Source organism: Sylvia atricapilla, chromosome 18 (assembly GCF_009819655.1).
Source record: "Sylvia atricapilla isolate bSylAtr1 chromosome 18, bSylAtr1.pri, whole genome shotgun sequence".
NCBI classification, from domain to species: Eukaryota; Metazoa; Chordata; class Aves; order Passeriformes; family Sylviidae; genus Sylvia; species Sylvia atricapilla.
Window position 1 is genome coordinate 5,400,293 of NC_089157.1, and position 21,580 is coordinate 5,421,872.

A 21,580-nucleotide genomic window follows, 5' to 3' on the forward strand; every position below is an offset into this window, starting at 1 on the left:
AGACGTTGTCTGATATACTGATTTGATCTGAAATGCAATGATAAGCACCCAAGTTCCTTGGTAAAAATGGGAGATGTTCAGCATTTTTTACTGTTTCATCTTAGTTTTACATTAATCTAAAAGGAAAATTTCCAATGGGATTGGCAGCTTGCAAATGCAATGGGATTTGCAGCTTGCAAATGCTATCCTCAGCTATGCTGTTAATATTTATGAAACATGCTAGAGGGACCTTTTTGCCTGTGGATCCTCAATGACTGAAAAGGAATGTGTAGCCTCATACTGAAGATCCCTGGGTAAAAAAAGACCTCTCAGGAATGCTGGCATGAGATAAGGAGAAATGCCTGAACATTAATTCTGTGGTGCAAGCTTCTCACTGTGACACTTTTGCTAAGATGTGGCTGAACACTGGATCCTGGAGATGGTAAGAAAGAATTTCACATTAAAAGTTCTTATTCTATTGTAAGATGAATATTGTGTTGAATTAAATGAAATGAGTACTCTCTCTGGTTTTGGTATATTTAATCTGGGTGATTTTTTATCTGGGTAAGATGAGTCCTTCAGAGACTTGAGGTATCATTCCAGATGAGCAGTGCTAAAATGGATGAATAGAAAAACAGTTGGGGATTATGTCTAGCAAAAAACCAGTGATGAGCCTAACAAAGAAGAGATTAACTAACCTGGTGAGGTACTCTGGACCAGTTACTGGCTTGGCCACTGCAAGAACAGAACATGAGAGAACTGACCTTTGTGCCTGCACTGCTTAGAACATCCTTGTATCTCAGGGTAGTTGTGAATGGATTGAGATGGCTTTGTGATCTTCTGATCCTAGTCCTTCCTTTGGAGACTAACTTCTGCAGTGCTTGATACAGTTATTATTTGACCTCAAAGCAGGGCAAACATATGTGACTTCTGAAGTTTCAATGGTATATTTTAAACCTAGGAATGTCTTTATTTTGCTTGGTGAGACCTAAGTGTCTGCCCACTGAGGAAAATAAGTCTTGCAAAGAAAAGTGAAGAGGGAGGGCAAAACCATCTAGACATTAGCAACAGTTGACTCACAGAATTTTTAGACTTAATGATAAACTGCTTTCTATGTGCGTGAGATTTCTATGGTTACTCAAATTCCTCCTATCTTTGTAGCATGTCAGAGAAAGAAACATGAGCAGCAAGTTCTGGATGATGAGGTGACATTCAGGATGCCCTTTCCATCACATGCCAAAGCAGCTGAAAATCTTCAGTTACCAAACAGGTGAGTGAGGTGGACAGGCTCTGATGGCAATGGAAGGAGAAGGAAAAGGCAAAAGGAGCTGGACAATGGCATGGAAGGAGAAGAAATGACAAGCACATTATGAAATAAAATCATCTTGATTAATTGCAAGAGAAGCAAAGAGAGGCTACACTATGGAAATAGATTTGTTTAGATTTGCACAACTACCCTTTTTTTTCCTCTAAGGGAATGTTGCAATTATATAAAAAAATGTTTACCACTTTTCCTGATAAAACAAGAAGGACATCAGAACATTAAAACCAAATTGTGCAAGGCATTTTCAAGTGCAAGAAAAGTTTGCAGCATTGATACCAGATGTTTTGTATTTGTAATTACCATATTCATTATTTACATTAGAAGAAGAGGGTTCTCAAAATTTGCCTTCAGTTTTGAGACGATACATATTAAGAATAGTAAAACTTTGGCTTCTCGTGGGTGTTCAACATGTGTCCTAATAATGTAATGTGGACCTTCAATAAAGCTGTGCTGTAATTCCCAGGAGAACATGTAGGACTAGAATAACCTCTCTAAAGACAGCTTTAGGAAGAGCACACCTTGTTTGAAATTATTAGTTTAGGCTGAACATTACAGCAAGTTGTAAGAATCCTAAAACATTCCTGCAAAATAAAACATTCAGTTAGTGTGATATGAGTTTAGAATCCTAAGAAATATGATAATTTTCCAAGTACAGCATATGATATTTTCAAGGTATTTATAATTTATGGTTGATGTTTTAATAATTTTATATTGCTCAAAATATATTCTCCAAAATAAAAATGCGGTTTTTCTTATTCACCAACCTAATCCAGTGAATTCTTTCCTACTATAGAAACATTTTAGGTTTGCCACAATAACATAAAAACACAACTACAAAGCAAAAAATTCCTTAGAAACCTTCAGAAATGTCAAAATATCCTTCCCCCCCCCACCAAAGTTAACTTTTGATGGGTTATAACCTCTACTTCCTTTCTTACTTAATTCAAGAGCCATAAACCTTCTTGACCAGTCGTCACAAAAGTACTTTATTGCATTTACTTCTGAAGATTGGAGGCAACTTCTCCAGTTTCTCAGAGTTACTTTTAATTATGATGCCATTTCACCCTGCCAAAGTGCTTGGATGTCCTTGCCCTAAAATTTCTCAGGACCTTCACAAAGTCTGCAATGTGACAATCATGTGAGGTCATCAGGGCAGGTAGTCGTGATAGTCGTGGAGTGGTCAAAAGGGCAGTTCCTGTGGCAGATACATGGTGTGGTTTCCAAGTGTGGCACTGAATACCTCTTCTTTAAAAGGCAATAGAAATCACAGCACAGGATGCTCACCTGCCATTTAGCTCTGGGTATTTTAGGCCAAAGTATTTTTCCCCTTAAGACCCAGGTTTCTGGCAGACTCATGCTGGGACAGCCTGTGTCTATCTCAGTACCTCTATCATGATGGAAAAATCACATTGTGGCCACAGATTCCTCATTCCACAAGGGATCCACCAAACCAAGGACATGAAGAAGAGCTCACCTAAATAGGAAGTATCGGTTCTTGGCCTTCCAAAGCCCCTCCCTCCTGTGGCTGTGGGCAACTCACTGCCACATTCTAGGGCAGAAGGAAAAGACCTCATCCCTGTCAGCAAGAGAAAGGAGGTAACTGGAGGACACTGGAACTGGAGGGCATTTCTGTGCTTTGCAGCTTCTGCTGCACAGACCGTCCCCTTTGGGACAGAAACAGCTTGTTTGGGGGTGAGTGTCTCTCCTGCCCTTCCTCACCTGGCTTTTGCACATTCTCCTGTAGTGGAATCAGCAGTGATTGTATGGGAAGTCTTTGAGAATGTCCTCATTAATATTTGGTGTGAAACAGGAAAATGCTACTGAAGCAAATCCCTGTTGCCTCACAGTTTGATTTGCTTTACAGGTATGATCTAAGGGCCCATTGAATGTGCTCTCACCTCAGACTGGCATTCACCTCTTAGGACTTCCATCCTTTGCCCTGAAAACCCCTTTCAGTCTAGATGCTGGGTCCTCAGCACTTAGTGTTCTGCCCCACTGATGTTCTCATATCATGTTGCTCTACTGACTGAGGGAGAGATGGTCTGGGTTTGCAGTGTGTGCTAGAAACTGACCCTACCTTTGCTGACAGAAACCCTGTCCCCTGGGAAGCTGGTCCTGCTGCCATGTCACAGGGGAATATGTCACCTCTGCAGGAGGAAACCTGAAGGCAGGAGAGGAGGACCAAGAAGATGAGGAGGAGGTTTCTCCTTTCCAAAGTACCTCTGTTGTTCTTTGATATTGAACAGTGAAGATCAGGTGGGCTTTGCTTGGGTTCATAGTGCCATGTTCAAATCTCCTTTACAGGGAAGGATATCTTGATTATTTGTGTATTTTGAGGTTCTGTACAGGTAGACTGTGGGAATAGCTCATCTGCTCTTTAGGCTGCCAAGAGGTTTTATGGTCACTCCTGCTGGCCTAAGAGTCCAAGAAGTCCTTATGTGTGGCAGCTGGACGTCATCGTAGGAGGAAGGAAGGTGTTCAGAACCCGAGGCGTCTCATGGTGCCTGCAATACAGAGGTCCAGCCAGGTCACAGTTGCCAAGAGAACTGCTGCATCACTCTCCTTACACTGCTCCACAGGGTGTGCAGTGGTGGTGGCAGGGCCACTGACCCTGTCTCTTGTCCTTTTGTTAGTTACACACTCCCAAGCACTGCCGTGGTTCCATTTCTAAGCAGAGTGCCCAGTGCAGATGAGGCCCTGTGCACTGAGCACTGCCTGCTTCTGCCAACTCAGGGTCTTTTCTTCCAGCATTGATGACCCAAACATTTCCAGATGGTCTTTGGCCCATCCCACCTGTCTTGGTTGTGTTTCAGTGGGGTACACATGAAACTGGCTGACCCATCTTGCTGGATTTTAACCCCTCTACTGTCATTTGCTCCTAACAGTTAGGCCGGGCAGTTTAGGCAGGTTTAAAGCACTCGGATTTCAATGAGATAGGCCAGGATGTTTAGGCAGGTTTAAAGCACCCAGGTTTCAATGAGGTGGGCCAGGCAGTTTAGGCAGGTTTAAAGCACCCAGGTTTCAGTGAGATGGGCCAGGCAGATTAGGCAGATTTAAAGCACTCAGATTTCAATGAGATAGGCCAGGATGTTTAGGCAGGTTTAAAGCACCCAGGTTTCAGTGAGATGTCATTGCTGCACTGTGGTGGAGCAGGGCCCGGAGCAGGGTCCCCTCGATGGCTCCAGGCTGCCATCCCCTGGCACTGGGTGTCTGGAGCAGAGGAGCTGCTCAGCTGCTGCCCCGGGAGCTCCTGTGACTGACAGGAGCCTGATGGGGCCCAGGGACCAGCACCCCCTGCTCCCTTCACCGGGAATAACGCTGGTGGCTTCCTGCCGAGGATCCCTACAGGAGCGGCTCTGTCCTCAGGGCCAGCTGACAAGGCCCAGGCTGAGGAGAAAGCTGCTGCGGCCTGTGCTGTCAGAGCGACAGCCAAGGCCTGAGGGGAAGGGCCCGGCCACCATCCCAGCTATGTCCTGGGCTCTCTGTCCTCTGCCTGATCGCTCACGGTGACTGTACAATGGCTGGGACACGACTTTCCTGAGCTCTCCAGAGGGCCAGGGGAGTCACGGTGAAGGCAGGGCTGAGTCTCCATAGCCATCACGTCAGAGCCACCAGCCCGGCCAGGGCTTCTCCTGCAGCCCTGATACCCCCAGGGCACTTGCGGGGCCTCTGGAGTGCGGCCCTACATCCTTCCCTAAATGAGGGCTGGAAAAACAGAGCTCGAGCAAAGGGACATGGATGGCCCCTGCAGCACTGCTGGACCTCAGAGCAAGCCCTGCCTCTGCCTTCATCCTCACCCAGACAGGGACTCCAGGGTGGCAGCTGTAAAATGCTGCACTTTCAGAGCTGCTGCCCAGCCTGTCTGTTCCATTTGCTGGTGAAAAAGTGAGAGACAAAGCCTCATCGACCCCAAGGAGCCCTGGCTGACTGCTGCCAGCACCTGGGCTGCTGCTGTGCTGCCCATGGGACAACACATGGCAGGAGGGAATGGCCATGGAGCTGGGCTGGCACAGGGCCATTGCATGGGCTCCAAAGGGGAACACTCTGGATTCAGGCTGTGAGCAGGGAGAGCACACTCGGGCCCCATTCTGATGTTTAACCTTTCAGCTGGCAATGGAGCTGTGCTGCAGAGAGTCTCTCTGGGGTAAGAATAGCAGCTGCTGCCTTGGGACACAGCACACATGTCCAGCTCCTCCACGGCAGCACGTTGCCCTGCGACATAGAAGGCAGCCTACCCGCCCAGGAATGTCTTCAGGCGCTATTCGTGGAAGCAAATCATCCCCACGAACAGGCACAACCCTGCACAGGAGTCTTAGGAGAGCGGGGCTATTTTGGGCTTTTGACATTGAGGAGGAAAGGAGACACGTGATGGGCTGATCCTCCTGGTAGGGGCCTCCTCCAGAGCTCCTGTCAGCCTGGTCCCCTCCTCCAGCAATGGCTCTTGTGGAGGCTGAGGGGCGGTTTGGTGTGGCCTTGGAGTTCAGGAGGTGAGGGCAGAAGGAGCTGTGAGTTTGCTGGTGGTGGCAGGGCCAGCCCTGAGTGCCATCAGCAGTGCCCGGCTGTGCTCAGGGCAGGTTTTCCCTGAGGGTGTCACCCTGTCCTTGAGCTCAGGGCGTGGGGCCACCTGTTTTATTCTCAACCACACCCAGGAGAGTGAGAGTAGGTGCTAGAGGGTGTATGCAAGAGAAATGGGCAGAAAGCTGGAGGTTGAAGCAGCTGACCTTACAAAAGAGTCTAAAGAAGGCTCTGTTAGTTCAGAACAGACACAGTCACACCCACGATGAGAGAGTTGCTTCTTCAGTGAATTGCCATTCATTTCCCACCGATGTCCTTTGAGATAGTTCTTTTGGACAAGTCATCAAAGAAACTCTCCAGGTGTCTTATGTGACAGTAGGGCCCATTGACTCCTCACTGGCCTGTGTCAAGGACTTCTGCAACAATGAGATGGCTTGACTGGCTGTAACAGCTTCAGAAAGGGACAGAGCTTCACCAGTGAGGCAATTTCATGAGCTGATCTTGCTGAAAGGATTTCCAAATTAACTTCATAGCCCTTAGCTACTACTAACCTTTATGACTCCGTGTATACACAGAGCCACTTGGCCTTTGAGATTTCTGGGAAAATCCTCCAAAGCTGAGTGTTGTCTCTGTCAATGAGGTGAAGAGGTGTTTTGGGACCGTGTGGTGTGCAAGAGTTGGGCACTAAAGGAGAGTCGTGAGAGTGCTTCCAGCACCTGGCCCCAGCTCAACTGTTTGCCTATTCTATATAAACTGGCAGCAGTGGTGGCAGCTGAGGAAATCTAGGCTTCGGGAGATGGCACAATGTAAGGAGACTGCTGGTGTCTTGTAACCGTGCTCTTTGTGACTGAAATTGTATCTGTCAAGGAACTGTCAATCCTTCACAGTGCAATGCACTGCAGCTGCTGATGACTCTCTCAGATATTGGCATTTAGGGTTTGTGAGAGCCAACATCACAAGCAAGAGTAAGAAAAGGGAAAAGGAAAAAGATCACCCTCTCTTGACTCTCCCTTGGGAAAGAAGCTGTGCTGAAAGGACAGTGGGAGAAGCATTAGGAGGATGCGAAGGCAGGAGCTGGGGAAGAAGCTGCTGGAGACAGGAGAGAGCACAGGCTGGATTTTCAGGAGTCTCCACAGCAATGGCCAGCCTCTAAGTTTGCGGATCCTCAATCCAGCACTGGCACCAGCTTCTCTTTTGTCCTAGAGAGGAAAAGTAGGGAAACTTCTTCTGCACTGCAATTGCCCAAGGAAAACAAAACCCAAAAGAAGGCACTGGTCATAGTGCGTATGCAGAGGAATCTACTACAGTCTTTATTCACTAGACACTGAGGTGGGTACAAAGAGTCATGGCAGAAAGGAAGTGACCAAGAGGTTCACATTTTGTGTAGTCCTCAGGTTACTTTGCTGCCTCATGACATTTTCATTCTTCCTCTTCAATCCTCCTATGGAACTCCCTGCTCTTGGCTCGGAGCTTGTTGACCTGTGACTCTGCAATGTCAGCCCGCTCCTCGGCTTCCTCCAGCTCGTGCTGGATCTTGCGGAACTTGGACAGGTTGACATTGGACAGCTCCTCCTGTGTGGGGAAAGGGAATCAGTGGTGAGTAGCCCAGGACAGGGGTTCCATTCTTCTTGAACCTTGGCTTTGTTGTGTGCAGTTTTTCCCTAGGGAAAAGGCACAAATCTCCATCCCATTTCTACCACTGCTCTCAAGTCACCCTCACACATAGCTTCTCATCCTTGCCTTTGAGGAAGATCCATTATAAAACAAGCATAATGGGATTAGAACATATTTCTGCTCTGGAATGTAGAAGGAAGCAAAATGGGCAGCTGGAAATGTGATTTTTTAAACTTTAGAATCAAATGCTTAATTATATCTGCAGACCCTTAAGTGGGGTTAGGAATTTATGAAAGACAACGATTACAAGAGGTCTCCTCTCATAAACTGCCTTAAATGAACCAGAAGCCCTACTCTTGGCTGAACTGTTTTCACAATGAAGAAGTCATGCTCAGACAATCAAAAGTTATGGGGATGTAGGATTTCCGACAGGGCATCCCTGACTCCTGCATGCCTAGAAACAGGCAAATGTTCCTTGTACAACTAGGAAAGCATAACAAAGTGGGTTGGGAGGGGACTTCCAAAACCCTCCCTTTCTGCTATCAAAACTCTTAAAATATTTCTTTTTTCAAAATTCCTTAATATATTGTACTACCTATATCAGTCATAAGACTCCTTACAGGTTGCATTGTGGTTCTAATGCAAATAATGCTATGTGCACTTGCCCTCCTCAGGAGTCTTCTTTGTGACTCCTCGGCGAGTCTGATTTATGATCCTTTCAGAGAATTTGAAGAACTCCATTAATGATGACTGGAATCTTCTAAATTTCTTATATTTCCCTCCTCAGTGTCTAGACTACCCTCTGAAAAAGTGGTGCTTGCCAAGCACTCAGAGAGATACTTACAGCTTCCTCAGATTGTCTCTTGTAGGATTTCACTTTCATTTGCAGCTTGTCCACCAGATCCTGCAGCCTGAGGACATTCTTCCTGTCTTCCTCAGACTAAAGTAGTGGGCAAACAGGAAAGAGAGTCAATTCTTGCTTCTGTATCACTCAAAGTGAACCATTTCCCTTGGGGATGGTGTGTGCAAAATGTGCCTGGCTGTGAGCAGACGGTGTCAGGGCAGTCTCCTCCTGCCTTACCTGGTAGGTCAGTTCCTTCACCCTCCGCTCGTACTTGCGCACACCCTTCACGGCTTCAGCGCTGCGCTTCTGCTCAGCATCAACCTCCCCTTCCAGCTCCCGCACCTGCAAGGACAAGCCCAGCCCTGCAGCTTCCCTGACAATGTCTCTGCAAGGACACGCTCACTCACACCCAACCCCAGCCCTACACACCCTGGCCTCCAGCTTCTGGATCTGCTTCTTCCCTCCCTTCAGTGCCAGCTGCTCAGCTTCATCCAGGCGGTGCTGCAGGTCCTTCACTGTCTGGTCCAGGTTCTTCTTCATCCTCTCCAGGTGGGCACTGGTGTCCTGCTCCTTCTTCAGCTCTTCTGCCATCATGGCCGCCTGATCAGAGCAAAAGGTCAAAGCCATTTTTAGGACAGGAAATATTTTGGGAAGAGTACATTCCCTGTCAGCAAAGCCCAGAGCAGCCAACTCACATCTGTGATGGCCTTCTTGGCCTTCTCCTCAGCATTGCGGGCTTCCTGGATGGTATCCTCCATTTCACCCTGGATCTGGGCAATGTCTGTTTCCAGCTTCTTCTTGGTGTTGATCAAGCTGGTGTTCTGTGTGTTGGGAAGGACATGGCAAGAGTTGAATTCTAAAATCTGCAATAGTAAACCTTTTGCCTGAACAAAGACTTTCCCCTTCCAGATTCCAATTCTTACTGTGGAATTATTGTTACAATGGTACTTTACAAAATATCAGGCATGGGCTTGGGGAATGGGTGCAAAACACGCCTTTCCTTGGGGACAGCAGTAGGACTGCTGGTCCTCTGGTAAATTCCAGCTCTCTGTGTTTGGTCAGTGTCAACATAGCTCTTTGCTCCCTGTCCTCACCTGGGTATGGAGGAGTTGCACACGTTCAGCGGCATCCAGAAGCTCTTGCTCAGCCACTTTCCTTGAGCGTTCTGTCTGCTCCAGGGCTGCCCGGAGCTCCTCAATCTCAGCCTGCAGCAGGTTTGCCCTGCGCTCCACCATGGCCACCTGCTCCTTCAGGTCATCCTTTGTCCTCAGTGCATCGTCCAGATGTATCTGGGTGTCCTGGAAAGAAGGGGAAAAGAAATTACCAGGTGTCAGTGGTCGCTTGAGTGGCAAACATGTCAGGCATCTCATTTTTCTCTTTTCTGTAGCTTTGGCCTTGAGCACTCAACGGACCTTGAGCACTGCCTGAGTGTTTCTCAGGTTCTTCTGTGCCTCTGCTGCCTGGCGGTTAACATGGCTCAGCTGGATCTCCATTTCATTCAGGTCGCCTTCCATCTTCTTCTTCAGTCTCAGAGCTTCATTCCTGCTCCTGATCTCAGCGTCCAAGCTGCTCTGCAAGGACTCCACAACTCGCTGGTGGTTTCTCTTCAGCTGGTCAATCTCCTCATCTTTCTCTGCTATCTTCCTGTCTATCTCAGCCTTCACCTGGTTGAGCTCAAGCTGCAGGCGCAGGATCTTCCCCTCCTCATGTTCCAGGGAGGCCTGGACAAATGGACACAAACAATGATAATATCAATAAACTTACTGCTTCCTTTTAGGGAATGAAAGACTATTTCCAGAGATCTCAGCTGTCTGCACTGCCCAGCCAGAAGAGAGGACAACCCAAGCTCTTTACCCCTATTTCCTCATTTATTTCATGCAGACACCACTCATAATGCTAATGTACCTCAGCTTCCTCCAGAGCAGCCTGAATTTCAGATTTCTCCAGCTCAATCTGCTTCTTGACTTTCTCCAGCTCATGAATTGCCTTCCCTCCCTCTGCAATCTGCTCCGTCAGGTCAGAAATCTCCTCTGTGGGAACAATGATCAGTAACATGGTCAGGCACAGAGCAGAATGGGAAGGGTCCTGTCCCACCAAGGTGACAGGCATCTCTGCAGACCTGCAGGCACAGACCCATGAAGAATGGGGATAATGGCTGATAGTGAGCAAGGCCAGCGAGGAGCAGAGGGCCAGGGACTTACGCTGCAAGTTCTTGTTCTCCCGCTTCATTGTTTCCAGGTGGTCCAGGGACTCCTCATAGGCATTCTTCATCTTGAACAGCTCCGTGCTGAGAGAGCGCGACTCCTTCTGCGAGGCCTCCAGCTCAGCCTGCGTTTCCTCATACTTCTGCTTCCATTCTGCCAGGATCTGGAGAGAAACGGGGTGTGAGTCAGGCTGTGGCCATCATGGGGCCATGCTCTGACCAGGAGTGTTGGTGCTGGAGACCCAAAGACCTTGTCAAAGTTCTTCTGCTTCTTATCCAGAGCAGCACAGGCAGCATTGGATTTCTCCACATCAATCATCAGGTCCTCCACTTCATTCTGCAGCCTCTGCTTTGTCTTTTCCAGGGAGGCACATTTGGCATTGACAGCCTCAACCTGTTCCTCTGCATCCTGCAGGCGCTGGGCCAGCTTCTTCCTGGGAGACATGAAGTCAGTTCAGGTTAGTACTGGGTACTATTTTGTGCTGTTCACTATACTGTGTCTAATCATTTTACAGTTTTCAGTCACATAGTGTTAAGGGCTACAATTATGCTGTCCTTAGTCTTTGCCTTTACTATACCACTAAATGCCTTATAGGATAAAGTTTCTCATTTTCTACTGCTCTTTCCCAAATCAAACCCATGACTTATCCTTCATAACATTGTGATATTTCTCTTTTAATGTCAGCTTTGAATTTTCAGTCTTATTTTTCTTCGCTTTTTATCACCACATACTTGGCCTCCTCGAGCTCCTCAGTGCGCTGAATCGCATCCGTCTCGTATTTGGTTCTCCATTGGGCCACTTCACTGTTGGCCTTGGACAGGGCTCGCTGCAGCTCCCCCTTGGCCTCCTGCTCCTCCTCATATTGTTCACGGAGCAAGTCACAGTCGTGGCGAGCAGACTGCAGGGCATGGGCCAGGGCATTCTTGGCCTTGGGAGACAATTGGTTGAGGCAATTGATTTCCCATGAGATAATAAAATGTTAATTTGTTGACACTTGTTGAAAATTCTTTGATTATAACATTTATAGTCAGACCGAGAAAAAATGGCATATTCATTCCATGTTTTGAGAATCTAGAATGCCTTCACAGGAGAGATGATGGGTAAATTCTAAGTTACAGCTATACAGCTGCAAACCATCAAACCCTTTCAAATATGTGCTAAAGTTTCAGCTGCCACTGTGAGAATGTAGACTAAGATGTGCAGTTTCTTTTGAGATACATTTCAATCATTTTATATATGTCATCATAAATCTGACTGAAGACCTAAAATAAGGTTCCTTCTCAGAATTCACATTGGAAGGGATGTCTTCCTAAGCTTTCACACCAGAAAGGGAGGATATCAAATTTCTCACCTTGCTTGATAGCTCAGAAATTAAAATGATACAGCTAACATTCTGATTTTATGTGAGAGCGGGAACCATCTGTAAAGAAAACAAATTCCCAAGGCAAAATCAACCCCCTACAAGAAGTAACTTTACCTTTATTTCTTCCTCTAAATGTCTCTTTAGTTCCTCAATCTGTTGAGTGAATGCCTGTTTGCTTCTGGATAACTGAGATATCAAACCATCTTTTTCTTCCACCTGGCGTGAATATTCACCTAAGAAAGTTTTCAGACAGATTACCATTTATAGGCAATATTGAATCAACATTTCCTTTAAGCACAGTATACCAGCTTAGAGAGAATAGATCAATTTGAGTAAAGCATCAGTCTTTTTCTCATTATCATTGGTTTCTGGTTATTGCATTCCCGAGGGGAATAGGGGTATGTTACCTGATTCTGTCTGCAGACGAGCTCTTTGAGCACTGAGGTCATTGATCATGCGCTGATGTTCTTCTTCCTTGGTCTTAAGCTCACTCAGCTGATCTTCCAGTGTGCGGCACATCTTCTCCAGGTTGGCCTAGAGAGGAAACACGGGAAGGGAAAGAGATGTTAGACTGCAACCTTCCTTATTGTCACAGTGAGGATTTTGTTTCTGGGAATGTGTCTGGAAGAGGCAGCTTTTGTGCCACTCTTTGTTCCACTGAGCATTTTCTCCTGCAACTCCATACCTTGGCTTTGGAGACAGACTCCATGTTGCTGGCCAAGTCATCAATCTCCATCTTCAGCTCGCTCTTCTCCTTCTCCAGCTTCTGCTTCACGCGTTGCAGGTTGTCGATCTGCTCCCCCAGCTCAGCTGTGCTGTCTGCGTGCTTCTTGCGCAGGGCGGCAGCCGTGGCTTCATGCTGCAGCGTGGCCTCTTCCAGGTCACGCCGCATCTTCTGGAATTCTGCCTCACGCTTCTTGTTCATCTCAACCTGAGCTGCTGTGGCCCCTCCTGCCTCTTCCAGGCGCTCGCTGATCTCCTCCAGCTCCCTGGACAGGTCAGCCCGATGCTTCTCTGCTTTAGCGCGAGAGGTTCGCTCGGCCTCAATTTCCTCCTCCAGCTCCTCAATGCGGGCCTGCACAACACCAGGGACCCTTCACACCCGTGCCCTCCTCCTGCCTGAGCTGAGCCTGAGCATGGGAGGGGAAGGAACAGAGACTTGCCTGCAGCTCCTTGATTTTCTTCTGAAGTTGCACACCCAGGGCTTGTTCATCCTCAATGTTGCTCTGGATCTGGCTGATTTCAAAGTCTTTCCTTTGGACCAAGTGAACCGTGTTAGAGATCAAAGAGAAAAGACAAGTGCTGCAACCCAGCACTCAGGTAGCCCAGAGTCACACTTACTTCTTCAGTTTCTCATCCAGCTGCTGCTTATCATTCTCCAAATCCATGATGCTGTCCTGGGCCAGCTTCAGGTCTCCTTCCAGTTTCCTCTTAACTCTCTCCAGGTCCACGCGCAGTTTCTTCTCTTGCTCCAGGGACCCTTCCAGCTAAACACAACAAGACCATCAGGGCTCTGCCAGCCAGGTCAGGCTCCATACCTGTCCTGTTCCTGCTCTATGTCTGTGTGCTTACATCATCCACTTGCTGTTCCAGCTTGCTTTTTGCTTTGGTCAGAGTATTGACTTTGTCCTCCTCTGCCTGCAGGTCATCCAGGGTCTGCTGATGGGCCTCTTGGAGGGCTTTCTTCTCTTTTGTCAGCTTCACAATGGTCTCATCTAGACCTGCCATCTCCTCAGTCAGGTTTTTCACCTTTGAGAAGAAAGGAGCAAGCAGAGACAGAAAATGGTGCTTAAAAACTTTATAACAAGACAAGTCTTTTCCAGAGTGCAAGTAACAGGTTCTACCTCCTACCTTGTTTTCAGTGGCATGTTTTTCCTTCTCCACCTTGGCTAGTGTTAGCTCAAGGTCATCAATATCTTTCTTCAGCTCTGAACATTCATCCTCCAGTTTCCTCTTCTTGGCTGTCAGGTCAGCATTGATTTCCTCCTCATCCTCAGCCCTTTCAGTCAGCTCCTTAATTTTGGCTTCCAGCTGTATTTTGTTTTTGATGAGCTGGTCACATCTTTCCTCAGCATCAGCCAAGCTATCAGCTTCCTGGTGAGGACACAGAATTTTGTGAGTTCTAATGTTTTGAAGTTACTCTTCTCTGCCTCTTTTGTCACTGAGTAGCAGCTGAACCTGACCTTTATTCCAGCAACAGAATGATTATAACTGCTAGTTACCAAGCAGAGACAGCATGGCTTTTCCTGCACTTGCATTCAGAAGTACCACATTCAAGTGTGGTTTGCATTTCACCAGAAATTTAATTAATTTTCCTGCCTTGTGTAAAGGGTCTACATTTGCCTCCTTCCTATGAAGACAAGAGCACTGACTCTCACTTGAAAATCTACATCTTTGCACTGGCTGTCGATGTGCTTATCACATAACTGCCAGAATTTGTTTCCTCACTTTCACATACATATGGTGGATAATTCCCCAAATTTATGACTTTTGGTCTTCTATAGTCTTATCTTCTGTTTGTAATTAACACAGTCTGAATATATAAACTAATTTTCTGAATGATAAACTAAAGGTGATAAACTCACAGCCTGCACTTGGAGCTGCAGGTCATTTTTCTCCTGCACCAGTTTCACCATTTTCTCCTCCAGCTCCTTTCGCTTTGCCTCAGACTTCGCAAGCTCTTCTTTGGTTTTCTCAAACTCTTGTTTCATGTTGGCCATTTCCTTCTCAGACTCTGCACTCTTCAGCAAAGGCTTGATCTTGAAGAACAGCTTCATCCATGGCCAGTGTTTGACATTCATGAATGCACGAATGTTGTACTGGATGCAGAAGATGGATTCCCTGAGGCATAATAAAATGTACAATGAATGTTCACAGTCTGATGAGTGTCAACACTTTCCTATGAGCAAAGTGACTTTGACTGAAGAAGAGGAAGCTCTACCTCCGTTCTACCATTCTCTGGTACTCCACCCTCATCAGGAAGCCCCTGCATCTAGCCTGGGTGCGGGTGATGAGCTGTGCCAGCTTCTCATCCCTCATCTCCTCAAGGAGTCCCAGCAGCCCAGCTTTGAAGAACACCTGGAGAGAGGGAATGTTGCAGCACATCACTGTCAGGTATAGCAAAGCCCAGGCAGACAGTGAATGGAGGGGTTTGTACCTTGGTGTGTCCAAATTTGTACTGGGTATGGTCCACATCAATTGAGCCAAGGAGCTTCTCAGAAGCCTTCTTGCTATCGATGAACTGTCCCTCGGGGATGGCACTGGCATTAAGCACCTTGTATCTGTGGAATCACAGGAAGATGAGGCTATTTTTTTCTAAGCAACATGCAGTAGCCACTAAAGCCCACAAGTAGTTTTGAAAACAGTGCACAGCCTAAATGGACCCATGAATGAACCAACATGGCTTTTAATGATGCTGGCAATCTCCATGCTCTTACCTCTGTTTGAAGTCAGCATAGAGGACTCTGCTGGGGAACCCCTTCCTGCAAATCCTGATCCCTTCCAGCACGCCGTTACAGCGCAGCTGGTGCAGCACCAGCTCGTGCTCCATGGCCCCTGGCAATGCAGAGCACAAATGAATGGCACAGATGGCAGAGGGGCATGGATGTATCAGAGCCAGGATCTTTCTGCTTGAGCATCTTACCAGGTGTTTTGGTCTCATTGGGGATGATGCAGCGCACAAAATGGGGGTGAGTGCTCCGCAGATTGGTCATCAGCTTGTTGAGATTCTCCTAGAGGAACCAATTACCTGTGTGAGTTTCCTTGTATTGAGCGGTTGACGCACCAAGCTCAGGTAATGATTTTATGCCTTCTTAACCTGGGTTTTGGAGCACTTAATTAAAGCCATAGAAACAAAAAAAATGATTTTATTTGACAATACTGAGCACCATATTTAGACTGAAATACTACAGTGCTGCTATTGGTTCAGTGAAGACTAATATATAAATTCACACATTCACAACGAATAAATTTCTTAGATTTTTCACATTCTGCCTTCAGAAGTCAATCTCCTTAAGTTTTAAAAAATAGGGATTTGTTCCTATGAGATGAATGTCTCCTTCAACTTCTCAACAGAAATGCAGGAATACTAATATTACCATGTGTTGTCTGGTGCAAAGACATAAAAATATGAAGATTTGAATTATATCTGCTAATAAAAAAACCAAAAAAACAAACAAACAAACAAACAAAAACACTAAGAAACAAAACCACCACAAATTAGTGGATTTCCATGATTTTGGAGATGGAATGGTCATTTTTGGACATACTCACAATGTTAAAATGTACCCTGGAAAACTGTATATGGAATTTCCAAAGAAATGTAGCCCCTTTACATTAATTTAAAATAAGTCTTTCAAATTTAATAGTAGGTCACCCTATTTGTTCACATTTCAGACATAACAGATGCAGTACTATACCCGGAAGAGAGCTGAGACAGTCTGGAAGGAAGAACCCTTCTTCTTGCCTCCCTTCTTTCCACTACCAGCCTCTGTGAAGTAAATAAAGGAAACCAAAAAGTTTTAAAATTTGCATGAAGCAACTTTAAACATTTAGTGTTTATGGCTTTAATTCTGTGACAGTTATGCCACATTAAAAAACCAATTTCCACAAAACTGACCAGCATCTGCTCCACCATAGTTGGCAAAGAGTAGAGCTAGGGTCTTCACAGATGATTTCTGGTACAGCCCAATGACAGTTTCATTCAGAGGGTCCTTGTTCTTCTCCAGCCAGCCAGAGATGTTGTAGTCCACTGTGCCAGCATAGTGCACCAGGGAGAAGTGGGCCTCAGCCTTGCCTTTGGCAGGCTTGGGCTTCTGGAAGTTGTTGGACTTGCCCAAGTGCTGGTCATAGAGCTTGTTCTTGAAAGAGGTGTCAGTTGCCTTGGGGAACATGCACTCCTCTTCCAGGATGGAGAAGATGCCCATGGGCTGGAAGAGATTATTACAGACAAGAGCTAGAAACATATTAGAAAGGAAACATGTCTTGGTTAGAGAGCTGCTGAAGTCAGAAAAGGAAGCTGTTCCCATACTGACTTTAAGTCAGAGAAAATCAACTAAGGCTCAACTTTTTTCAGTGTTGCCATTTCATTCAAAACTATGGAAATGCCTTTGCTGATTAAGTTACTATAGATATGACAATGTGAAATACTGTCCTCTGCATAAAACCTGTTTACTGATAAGTATTTAGAGAACATGACCACCTTTTTCACTTAATTTTATAATTTGGCAATGAATTCTTTCACCAAAACTCCTGATATCTGAGTAATGATCTCCAAAAACACATCTACACAGTTGTCACTTTCACAGACTATATATTTGAAGAAGCCAAAATGTTCTCATTTGTTTCTTAATTGGTTCTCTTGCCAAGCATAGAACACCCAATTTATATTAGACTTGAACCGGAAAGATACCTTCTCAATGAGCTCAATGCAGGCAGCCAGGTCCATCCCAAAATCAATGAATGTCCATTCAATGCCCTCCTTTTTGTACTCTTCCTGCTCCAGCACAAACATGTGGTGGTTGAAGAACTGTTGCAGTTTCTCATTGGTGAAGTTGATGCACAGCTGCTCAAAGCTGTTGTACTGCCAGACATAAAAAGACATACAACACTTTCAAGGATCAGCAATAATACCAAGGTGTTTTCTTGTGCAATCCTAATGCACCTTCTCTTATACTTTAAATACAAGCCCTTTTCCTGTGTGGTTTTCCTTTGCTATCTCTCCAGGATAGGCTTTGTATTTAGAAGAGAGAGGTTTCTAATTCAGAGCAATTACAAGATTAGTTTTCTATTCTATTATTTTTTCATAATTAAAAGCATGATTCCAAAAGGCCTATGAGTAAGTGTAGGGAGATACTCACTTCTATTAAATGTATTTCAAAATTCTCAATTATAGTTCTACAAAAATGCTAGGAAAACTGTGCCACTTACATCAAAGATCTCGAAGCCAGCAATGTCCAGGACACCAATGAAGTACTGCCTGGGTTGCTTCGTGTCCAGCTGTTGGTTGATGCGAACAACCATCCACAGGAACATCTTCTCATAGACAGCCTTTGCCAGGGCACCTACAGAATTGTTCACCTAAAGCACAGAGAAACCTTTGGAAGTTACTATTCACAGCAGAGAAGAATCAGTGGGAACCATCACAGCATGCTCCACATTGCCATATTTTTTTTACCTGCTGCACAGTTTGGCCCTTGGTCACGTATTCATTCCCGACTTTGACTCGGGGATAGCAGAGGGCCTTGAGCAGGTCTGCTGAATTCAGACCCATCAGGTAGGCAGCCTTGTCAGCAACTAAACACCAGAAAAAACAGAAGAGTAGATAATCAAAAATTCCTCAAAGTCGGTGCTTGACTGACTGGCACAATAGTGTTCTCCACAAGGTTGCACAACAGTATCTGTCAAAGCTACAAAGCTAATTTCACTTTTGTGTTCAGGACTCAGAGTCTATAACTCTTTCTGAACTTCAGTTACTGCGAACGTTCAGGTGTCAGTATGGAACTTCAAATTTTCTAGTCATATAGCAGGAGGATTTATCACTCAGAAAATGGAGGTATGGACTATTCCTCCTGCTGTGACAGAGACTAATGAAGTACAAATCTCATGTCAGAGTTCTCTCCAGTAGGTGAGGGTGAAGAGGAGCACAGCCTTTTGTCTTGTTGGAGCTGAACCATTTCACTGCTCCATACTATAGCAAAAGTTGCATGGTCTATTTCAACTTCAGTATGATTAGCTGATTCAACTTCAGTATGATTAGATCAGTATGTTACAACAATTGATGTGCAAGTCTTCTGGCTTCCTGTCAATGTACACTAGATCTCTTATATAGTAGTCACAGAGGACAAAATACAGGTATCATTAAATGAGATAAATGCCTCAACTGGCACCTAGTCATGGAGCAACTACTCTTATTCTTAGTTTACACATTTAAAGCCTGAAATCTGCCTAAGTCCTTACTCTTTTGGAAAGCTTGCTGACTCTGCTCTTACCTTCAGTGCCATCAGGCTCTGCCTGCTCCTCACGCTGTTTCTGCTTGAACTTCAGGTTCCCATAGTGCATGACAGCCCCTGTCAGCTTGTAGATGGCCGTTTTCTCATCAGCACTGAAACCCAGGATGTCAATGGCACTCTGGCAACAGAAGCACAAATGTACATATACCAGGGCTCAAATCCACCAGATGATCATTTGGTAAAGTTACTTACATCTGTGGCCATCAGCTCCTCCTGATCATCAATGCTGGGGACTGTGATCTCACCTTGACTCACAAAGTGGAAATCATAAGGGTTGGTGGTAATGAGGAGCATGTCTGAAAGCAACAGGAGAAAAACAAGCTTACTTTAGTTTCCAGATAACACTGAACTATTGTTCAGTGATCTTACTTCAGAAAAAGGTTAGTGATCTTTCTTACCGATTAGCTCTGGCTTCTTGTTGGACATGATCTGATAAAAGATGTGGTAGCTCCTTTCCGCCTTCAGCTGGAAAGTGACTCTGGACTTCTCCAGCAGATCTGGCAAGGATGGTAGGACAGAGTCAAGCAAAAGAAGTGGGGAAGGCTGGAGAGAAGGGGATCAGGCCAGAAGGGTATCTTACATGTTTCAATGTCAGCAGAAGCCAGTTTGCCTGTGGCACCAAAGTGGATTCTGATGAATTTACCCTGAAAGCAGCAGGAAAGTCAATTGAGAGTTATTTTACCAGTCTGGACAGCAGGAATAATCAAACTGGTGTTGACAGTTGTCCCAAGTAACAACTCACAAAGCGTGAGGAGTTGTCATTCCTCACAGTCTTGGCATTTCCAAAGGCCTCCAGCAGTGGGTTGGCGCTGATGATTTGATCCTCAAGCGTTCCCTGCAGGGCAATAAGTATTGCTAATTAGCCTTTCCAAAAATCATGTCAGGAACAAAGGAAAATATTGATACCAACATATGTCCACTAATTTACCTGCATTTTGCCTGATGCATTTTCCTCCTTCTTCTTGTCCCCACTGGCTGCAATTGTTGCAAAGTACTGGATGACACGCTTTGTGTTGACAGTCTTCCCGGCCCCGGATTCTCCGCTGCCAAAGCCAAGGGAGAAGCAGAGGGTGTGTGGTCAGGCAGGAGGTCCCCTGGCCCCGGGCAGCCCCGCAGGGACCCGCGCAGGGGGTGTACGTACGTGATCAGGATGGACTGGTTCTCCCGATCTGTGAAGAGACAGAGGTGAAAACAGAGATAAGAAAAGACAAATAAGAAATTCAAGAACTAGGAGAAAAGTCCTCTGAAGATCCCAGAGGATCCAGGAACAGAAAATAGCAAAAAGTGCCAAGAGAATTCTAGTGGGTACTTCTGATGCTACCAGCAGTACTTCAGCTAGTAGCAACTGGTTCTGTAAAGGAATCACTTCAGAAAAACTTCAGTAGTCTTGTGTCTTTCCTGACATTGTCTTTTCATCAGGCTACTTAATTCTCTCTTAATAGGCAATAATGAAAACATTGAGGTTGTATTTTTTTTGTGTGTAAATTCTTCTGAAGCAAAAAGTTTATTGAGTAATCTTATGGAAAATTGTAGGCATTGTTAATTACAGAAACATCTGACCAAGCTCTTTCACCCTTTTTCACCTCTCTTTTTTAATCCATATATATAGAAAAATTATACATTCTTAAGATTATACCTCAAAAACTATCATTTTTTATTTATCCATTCTTAATGTATTTCCCAGTGTCTAAGAAAAGAACAGGAGAAGTTCTACACCACAAAATAGGTAATTTCTTTCCAGTGAATTTAGACCCTCTAGATTATGTCCAGGTCTTTAGTGATTCAAATGGAAACACTGATACTCAGCTCTCACAGACCATTAGAGTTACGTGCATTAATTTTCCATTGATTTCACACACACAATTTTTTTAAAGTGTGACACAATATTTCCAGAGAATACCCTCCATTTCCCTCTACAGACAGAAAATTTCAAGAGCAGCTCAAAGGAAATCAAATACTCACCAGTCAGCATGGACTGATAGGCATTGTCAGAGATGGAGAAGATGTGTGGAGGGGCCTCCTGGCGCTTCTTGCCTCGGTAGGCCAACACCACCTCGGGGTTGTACACCGGCAGCCACTTGTAGGGGTTGACAGTGACGCAGAAGAGACCCGAGTAGGTCTGTGAGGAAGGGACACAGCACGTTGGCTTCCCCTGAGCCTGGCCCAGCAGCTCCTCAGGCTGCCCAAAGGAAGCTGCTGCTGCTGCCACTTACGTAGATCATCCAGGCTGCGTAACGCTCTTTGAGGTTGTACAGCACAGCGGGTTCGTGCAGGTGGGTCATCATGGCCATGTCCTCGATTTTGTCATATTTGGGAGGATTCATGGAGAAGACTTGGTCTTCCTTCACTGTCAGGGTCTGCCAATGAAGCAACAGATCTACATGTATCACTAAAAAGCTCAAAATGTGGATCAAATATTGTCCTTCAGCCTTGTTTTTGACTCACCTCTCCCCCTTCAGTTTTAACAGTGACTTTTCCTAATTCTCTGCTCGTGATTGTCCCTTTCACAAAGGATTCTTTGGGATGAGCCACAAAGACAGATGACTTGGCATCAAAAGGTTTGTTCTGGGCTGCAATTCTCTCCTTTTCCGATTTTCGGAGGTAAGGAGCAGCGTCCCCAAAAACAGCCATCTCAGCATCTCCAGAGGCCATGTCTGCCCTCTAATGAAAACTTGTCAACAGAGGTGTCTTGTGGAGAAAAAAAGTTATTGGTAATTAAGGAGAATA

The 21,580-nt window shown here is 45.6% G+C and overlaps 1 long non-coding RNA gene and 1 pseudogene across 1 annotated transcript; one reads left to right on the forward strand and one right to left on the reverse strand.

Moving 5' to 3' along the window:
- The first annotated feature begins 267 nt into the window (after positions 1 to 267).
- On the forward strand, positions 268 to 16,371 carry LOC136369356 (uncharacterized). The gene is made up of 3 exons (XR_010745015.1): positions 268 to 421; positions 1,141 to 1,249; positions 16,239 to 16,371. It is a non-coding gene; the product is annotated as an uncharacterized lncRNA (long non-coding RNA).
- LOC136369352 (myosin heavy chain, skeletal muscle, adult-like) lies at positions 7,106 to 21,517 on the reverse strand (annotated as a pseudogene).
- Between the last annotated feature and the right edge of the window lie 63 nt (positions 21,518 to 21,580).